The following is an 8,426-nucleotide window of genomic DNA, read 5'->3' on the forward strand; positions in this document are numbered from 1 at the left end:
AGCAGCCAAAGACAACCAATCAACTTCAACCAGCTCAAGGAATAACAAACGATTGGTGACTTGCATGCGGGGGTCCTCGCTCCCCCGTTGGTGGCCACGTTGTCCGGATTGTTCATTCAAAAGCGCACAAAAAACCAACAATCAACCGCGTTGCGTTGGAGCAAACTACCTTCCAAGCTACCAGTTGAAACGCTCACAACACAGTTGCGTTCGAGCAAACTACCTTCCAGTCTACCAGGTGAAACGCTCACAACACAGTTGCGTTGGAGCAAACTACCTTCCAAGCTACCAGGTGAAACGCTCCCAACACAGTTGCATTGGAGCAAACTACATTCCAGGCTACCAGGTGAAACGCTCCCAACACAGTTGCGTTGGAGCAAACTACATTCCAGGCTACCAGGTGAAACGCTCCCAACACAGTTGCATTGGAGCAAACTACCTTCCAGGCTACCAGGTGAAAGGCTCCCAACACAGTTGCGTTGGAGTAAACTACCTTCCAAGCTACCAGGTGAAACGCTCACAACACAGTTGCGTTGGAGCAACTAGCTTCCAGGCTACCAGGTGAAACGCTCCCAACACAGTTGCGTTGGAGCAAACTACCTTCCAAGCTACCAGGTGAAACGCTCCCAACACAGTTGCGTTGGAGCAAACTAGCTTCCAGGCTACCAGGTGAAACGCTCCCAACACAATTGCATTTGCTGTACAGTCAGTATGTTTACATAGACATCTTATAGCCATAGGTCGACTATACTCCCCAATTGGCCAACTGCAATTGTCCGAGTACATATTTCAGATTATATTGCACAGAATAAAACCACATTGCAATGACTTAAAATCGTAGTGCATAGAATTGCAAAGAATTGAAATCTTAGTGCATAGAATTGCAAAGAAATAAAATCGTATAATGCATAGAATTGCAAAGAATTAAAATCTTGGTGCATAGAATTGCAAAGAATTAAAATCGTACAATGCATAGAATTGCAAAGAATGAAAAATCGTAGTGCATAGAATTGCAAATAATAAAAATCATATAGAGCATAGAATTGCAAATAATTAAAATCGTAGTGCATAGAATTGCAAAATAATTAAAATCGTAGTGCATAGAATTGCAAAGAATTAAAACCGTATTGCATAGAATCAAACCACATTGCAAGGAATTAAAATAATTTAGCACAGAATAAAACCACATTGAAGTATGAAGCAGCAGTAGCCTACAAGTTCAGCAGCAGTCAACAATTTGCAAATGTATGGAAAGTTGTAAAAAGGAAAGATTAAAAAAAGGGAGAATCTAGAGTACTGTGTGGATGTGGAAATCAACTAATCCATCTCCTAAATTCAAACCTACCAAGCCAAAATCCAACGATTGAAACCAAACCATAAAATGCCCGCAGTCATTCGTCTAGTGAAGTCAGTCTGACAGCTTTTCATACACCAGTCCAGTGGGGTTACGGTTGGAGCGAAAACAAACCCCATTGTGGAAATTTGAGGTCACAACTTCACACTCGCCCTAATTTCCCAACACAGTTGCATTGGAGCAAACTACCTTCCAGGCTACCAGGTGAAACGCTCACAACACAGTTGCGTTCGAACAAACTACCTTCCAGGCTACCAGGTGAAAGGCTCCCAACACAGTTGCGTTGGAGCAAACTACCTTCCAAGCTACCAGGTGAAACGCTCCCAACACAGTTGCGTTGGAGCAACTAGCTTCCTGGCTACCAGGTGAAACGCTCCCAACACAGTTGCGTTGGAGCAACTAGCTTCCAGGCTACCAGGTGAAACGCTCCCAACACAGTTGCGGTGCAGCAAACTACCTTCCAAGCTACCAGGTGAAACGCTCCCAACACAGTTGCGTTGGAGCAAACTAGCTTCCAGGCTACCAGGTGAAACGCTTCCAACACAATTGCATTTGCTGTACAGTCAGTATGTTTACATACACATCTTATAGCCATAGGTCGACTATACTCCCCAATTGGCCAACTGCAATTGTCCGTGTACATATTTCAGATTATATTGCACAGAATAAAACCACATTGCAATGACTTAAAATCGTAGTGCATAGAATTGCAAAGAATTGAAATCTTAGTGCATAGAATTGCAAAAAAATGAAATCTTAGTGCATAGAATTGCAAAGAAATAAAATCGTATAATGCATAGAATTGCAAAGAATGAAAAATCGTAGTGCATAGAATTGCAAATAATAAAAATCATGTAGAGCATAGAATTGCAAATAATTAAAATCGTAGTGCATAGAACTGCAAAGAATTAAAATCGTATAATGCATAGAATTGCAAAATAATTAAAATCGTAGTGCATAGAATTGCAAAGAATTGAAATCTTAGTGCATAGAATTGCAAAGAAATAAAATCGTATAATGCATAGAATTGCAAAGAATTAAAATGTTAGTGCATAGAATTGCAAAGAATTAAAATCGTATATATAATGCATAGAATTGCAAAGAATGAAAAATCGTAGTGCATAGAATTGCAAATAATAAAAAATCATATAGAGCATAGAATTGCAAATAATTAAAATCGTAGTGCATAGAATTGCAAAGAATTAAAATCGTATAATGCATAAGAATTTCAAAATAATTAAAATCGTAGTGCATAGAATTGCAAAGAATTAGAATCGTAGTGCATAGAATTGCAAAGAATTAAAACCGTATTGCATAGAATCAAACCACATTGCAAGGAATTAAAATCATTTAGCACAGAATAAAACCACATTGAAGTATGAAGCAGCAGTAGCCTACAAGTTCAGCAGCAGTCAACAATTTGCAAATGTATGGAAAGTTGTAAAAAGGAAAGATTCAAAAAAGGGAGAATGTAGAATACTGTGTGGATGTGTAAATCAACTAATCCATCTCCTAAATTCAAACCTACCAAGCCAAAAACCAACAATTGAAACCAAACCATAACATGCCCGCTGTCATTCGTCTAGTGAAGTCAGTCTGACAGCTTTGCATGCACCAGTCCAGTGGGGTTACGGGTGGAGCGAAAACAAACCCCATTGTGGAAGTTTGAGGTCACAATTTCACACTCGCCCTGATTTCGGTTTGCCAGACATCCGTTCTGGGTTTTTCCCAGAACTTCCAGTTCTTTGTGGATTCCTGAGGGAGGTGAAGCATCGGCAGAAGGTGCTGTGACATCAAATTGTAAACTCCAGAATTGCACCGATGTCATTTCCACTAGGGATGTTCTGTAGTCCAGTGGTGCTGTGAAACAAAAAAGCAATTGGCGAAAATAGTTGCATTCGCCAATTCGTAGACTTACCATTTAACTTGCGCTTGTTTGCTTTCACCAATTCCAATTTTGCCCAAACGTTGAACTTTCACAATAGTTGCAGGTGTTCTTCCATTTTGCGTCCAGTTTCAAGAGCACACCCTTCCCAGTGTCCAGACAGGTTGTTGTTGTTGTTGTTGTAGCGGTCCGCAGCGTTAGTAAAGTCAGTCGTTTAGTCGTCCCCCGTTAGGCCTCATACAAACACGTGCAACAATGCACTCAAAAACAACCTACAACACTGCACTAAACTTAGAATGAGCCAAAACCAAACAGACGAGCGGTAAAATCCAGGTTAAGTTAAGGGGAAAGAATATAGCGATGTGTGTGTGCGGTGGACACATTCTGAAAACAGCAGCCAAAGACAACCAATCAACTTCAACCAGCTCAAGGAATAACAAACGATTGGTGACTTGCATGCGGGGGTCCTCGCTCCCCCGTTGGTGGCCACGTTGTCCGGATTGTTCATTCAAAAGCGCACAAAAAACCAACAATCAACCGCGTTGCGTTGGAGCAAACTACCTTCCAAGCTACCAGTTGAAACGCTCACAACACAGTTGCGTTCGAGCAAACTACCTTCCAGTCTACCAGGTGAAACGCTCACAACACAGTTGCGTTGGAGCAAACTACCTTCCAAGCTACCAGGTGGAACGCTCCCAACACAGTTGCATTGGAGCAAACTACATTCCAGGCTACCAGGTGAAACGCTCCCAACACCGTTGCGTTGGAGCAAACTACCTTCCAGGCTACCAGGTGAAACGCTCCCAACACAGTTGCGTTGGAGCAAACTACCTTCCAGGCTACCAGGTGAAACGCTCACAACACAGTTGCGTTGGAGCAAACTACATTCCAGGCTACCAGGTGAAACGCTCCCAACACAGTTGCATTGGAGCAAACTACCTTCCAGGCTACCAGGTGAAAGGCTCCCAACACAGTTGCGTTGGAGCAAACTACCTTCCAAGCTACCAGGTGAAACGCTCACAACACAGTTGCGTTGGAGCAACTAGCTTCCAGGCTACCAGGTGAAACGCTCCCAACACAGTTGCGTTGGAGCAAACTACCTTCCAAGCTACCAGGTGAAACGCTCCCAACACAGTTGCGTTGGAGCAAACTACCTTCCAGGCTACCAGGTGAAACGCTCCCAACACAATTGTATTTGCTGTACAGTCAGTATGTTTACATAGACATCTTATAGCCATAGGTCGACTATACTCCCCAATTGGCCAACTGCAATTGTCCGAGTACATATTTCAGATTATATTGCACAGAATAAAACCACATTGCAATGACTTAAAATCGTAGTGCATAGAATTGCAAAGAATTGAAATCTTAGTGCATAGAATTGCAAAGAAATAAAATCGTATAATGCATAGAATTGCAAAGAATTAAAATCTTGGTGCATAGAATTGCAAAGAATTAAAATCGTATAATGCATAGAATTGCAAAGAATGAAAAATCGTAGTGCATAGAATTGCAAATAATAAAAATCATATAGAGCATAGAATTGCAAATAATTAAAATCGTAGTGCATAGAATTGCAAAGAATTAAAATCGTATAATGCATAGAATTGCAAAATAATTAAAATCGTAGTGCATAGAATTGCAAAGAATTAGAATCGTAGTGCATAGAATTGCAAAGAATTAAAACCGTATTGCATAGAATCAAACCACATTGCAAGGAATTAAAATAATTTAGCACAGAATAAAACCACATTGAAGTATGAAGCAGCAGTAGCCTACAAGTTCAGCAGCAGTCAACAATTTGCAAATGTATGGAAAGTTGTAAAAAGGAAAGATTAAAAAAAAGGGAGAATGTAGAGTACTGTGTGGATGTGGAAATCAACTAATCCATCTCCTAAATTCAAACCTACCAAGCCAAAATCCAACAATTGAAACCAAACCATAACATGCCCGCAGTCATTCGTCTAGTGAAGTCAGTCTGACAGCTTTTCATACACCAGTCCAGTGGGGTTACGGTTGGAGCGAAAACAAACCCCATTGTGGAAGTTTGAGGTCACAACTTCACACTCGCCCTAATTTCCCAACACAGTTGCATTGGAGCAAACTACCTTCCAGGCTACCAGGTGAAACGCTCACAACACAGTTGCGTTCGAACAAACTACCTTCCAGGCTACCAGGTGAAAGGCTCCCAACACAGTTGCGTTGGAGCAAACTACCTTCCAAGCTACCAGGTGAAACGCTCCCAACACAGTTGCGTTGGAGCAACTAGCTTCCAGGCTACCAGGTGAAACGCTCCCAACACAGTTGCGTTGGAGCAACTAGCTTCCAGGCTACCAGGTGAAACGCTCCAAACACAGTTGCGGTGCAGCAAACTACCTTCCAAGCTACCAGGTGAAACGCTCCCAACACAGTTGCGTTGGAGCAAACTAGCTTCCAGGCTACCAGGTGAAACGCTTCCAACACAATTGCATTTGCTGTACAGTCAGTATGTTTACATACACATCTTATAGCCATAGGTCGACTATACTCCCCAATTGGCCAACTGCAATTGTCCGTGTACATATTTCAGATTATATTGCACAGAATAAAACCACATTGCAATGACTTAAAATCGTAGTGCATAGAATTGCAAAGAATTGAAATCTTAGTGCATAGAATTGCAAAGAAATAAAATCGTATAATGCATAGAATTGCAAAGAATGAAAAATCGTATTGCATAGAATTGCAAATAATAAAAATCATATAGAGCATAGAATTGCAAATAATTAAAATCGTAGTGCATAGAATTGCAAAGAATCAAAATCGTAGTGCATAGAATTGCAAAGAATTAAAACCGTATTGCATAGAATCAAACCACATTGCAAGGAATTAAAATCATTTAGCAGCACAGAATAAAACCACATTGAAGTATGAAGCAGCAGTAGCCTACAAGTTCAGCAGCAGTCAACAATTTGCAAATGTATGGAAAGTTGTAAAAAGGATAGATTAAAAAAAGGGAGAATGTAGAGTACTGTGTGGAAGTGTAAATCAACTAATAATCCATCTCCTAAATTCAAACCTACCAAGCCAAAAACCAACAATTGAAACCAAACCATAACATGCCCGCAGTCATTCGTCTAGTGAAGTCAGTCTGACAGCTTTTCATGCACCAGTCCAGTGGGGTTACGGGTGGAGCGAAAACAAACCCCATTGTGGAAGTTTGAGGTCACAACTTCACACTCGCCCTAATTTCCCAACACAGTTGCATTGGAGCAAACTACCTTCCAGGCTACCAGGTGAAAGGCTCCCAACACAGTTGCGTTGAAGCAAACTACCTTCCAAGCTACCAGGTGAAACGCTCCCAACACAGTTGCGTTGGAGCAAACTAGCTTCCAGGCTACCAGGTGAAACGCTCCCAACACAATTGCATTTGCTGTACAGTCAGTATGTTTACATACACATCTTATAGCCATAGGTAGACTATACTCCCCAATTGGCCAACTGCAATTGTCCGAGTACATATTTCAGATTATATTGCACAGAATAAAACCACATTGCAATGACTTAAAATCGTAGTGCATAGAATTGCAAAGAATTGAAATCTTAGTGCATTGAATTGCAAAGAAATAAAATCGTATAATGCATAGAATTGCAAAGAATTAAAATCTTGGTGCATAGAATTGCAAAGAATTAAAATCGTATAATGCATAGAACTGCAAAGAATGAAAAATCGTAGTGCATAGAATTGCAAATAATAAAAATCATATAGAGCATAGAATTGCAAATAATTAAAATCGTAGTGCATAGAATTGCAAATAATTAAAATCGTAGTGCATAGAATTGCAAAGAATTAGAATCGTAGTGCATAGAATTGCAAAGAATTAAAACCGTCTTGCATAGAATCAAACCACATTGCAAGGAATTAAAATCATTTAGCAGCACAGAATAAAACCACATTGAAGTATGAAGCAGCAGTAGCCTACAAGTTCAGCAGCAGTCAACAATTTGCAAATGTATGGAAAGTTGTAAAAAGGAAAGATTCAAAAAAGGGAGAATGTAGAGTAGGCCTACTGTGTGGATGTGTAAATCAACTAATAATCCATCTCCTAAATTCAAACCTACCAAGCCAAAAACCAACAATTGAAACCAAACCATAACATGCCCGCAGTCATTCGTCTAGTGAAGTCAGTCTGACAGCTTTTCATGCACCAGTCCAGTGGGGTTACGGGTGGAGCGAAAAAAAACAACATTGTGGAAGTTTGAGGTCACAACTTCACACTCGCCCTGATTTCGGTTTGCCAGACATCCGTTCTGGGTTTTTCCCAGTTCTTCCAGTTCTTTGTGGATTCCTGAGGGAGGTGAAGCATCGGCAGAAGGTGCTGTGACATCAAATTGTAAACTCCAGAATTGCACCGATGTCATTTCCACTAGGGATGTTCTGTAGTCCAGTGGTGCTGTGAAACAAAAAAGCAATTGGCGAAAATAGTTGCATTCGCCAATTCGTATACTTACCATTTAACTTGCGCTTGTTTGCTTTCACCAATTCCAATTTTGCCCAAACGTTGAACTTTCACAATAGTTGCAGGTGTTCTTCCATTTTGCGTCCAGTTTCATGAGCACACCCTTCCCAGCGTTGGTAAAGTCATTCGTCCCCCGTTAGGCCTCATACAAACACGTGCAACAATGCTCTCAAAAACAACCTACAACACTGCACTAAACTTAGAATGAGCCAAAACCAAACAGACGAGCGGTAAAATCCAGGTTAAGTTAAGGGGAAAGAATATAGCGATGTGTGTGTGCGGTGGACACATTCTGAAAACAGCAGCCAAACACAACCAAACAACTTCAACCAGCTCAAGGAATAACAAACGATTGGTGACTTGCATGCGGGGGTCCTCGCTCCCCCGTTGGTGGCCACGTTGTCCGGATTGTTCAGTCAAAAGCGCACAAAAAACCAACAATCAACCGCGGGACCATTTTAATTCGCGTTTGGGAGCAACGCCAAAATATTCATCCCGCACGTCCGGGGCGACACAGGTGAACTCAATTAATAGCTAATGAGAACGAGAACGGGATGGCTGTGACAAGCCAGAACCTCGAGCCGATAAAGAGTTTCCCTCCGTATCGAACGCAGCGCATGAAAAGCCTTTCTAGAATAAAAGTGATCAAATATGAATGTAGCCTACCTTTTCTATTTAGTATTTGGGT

This window comes from Gadus chalcogrammus, chromosome 21, assembly GCF_026213295.1.
Source record: "Gadus chalcogrammus isolate NIFS_2021 chromosome 21, NIFS_Gcha_1.0, whole genome shotgun sequence".
Taxonomy (NCBI): domain Eukaryota; kingdom Metazoa; phylum Chordata; class Actinopteri; order Gadiformes; family Gadidae; genus Gadus; species Gadus chalcogrammus.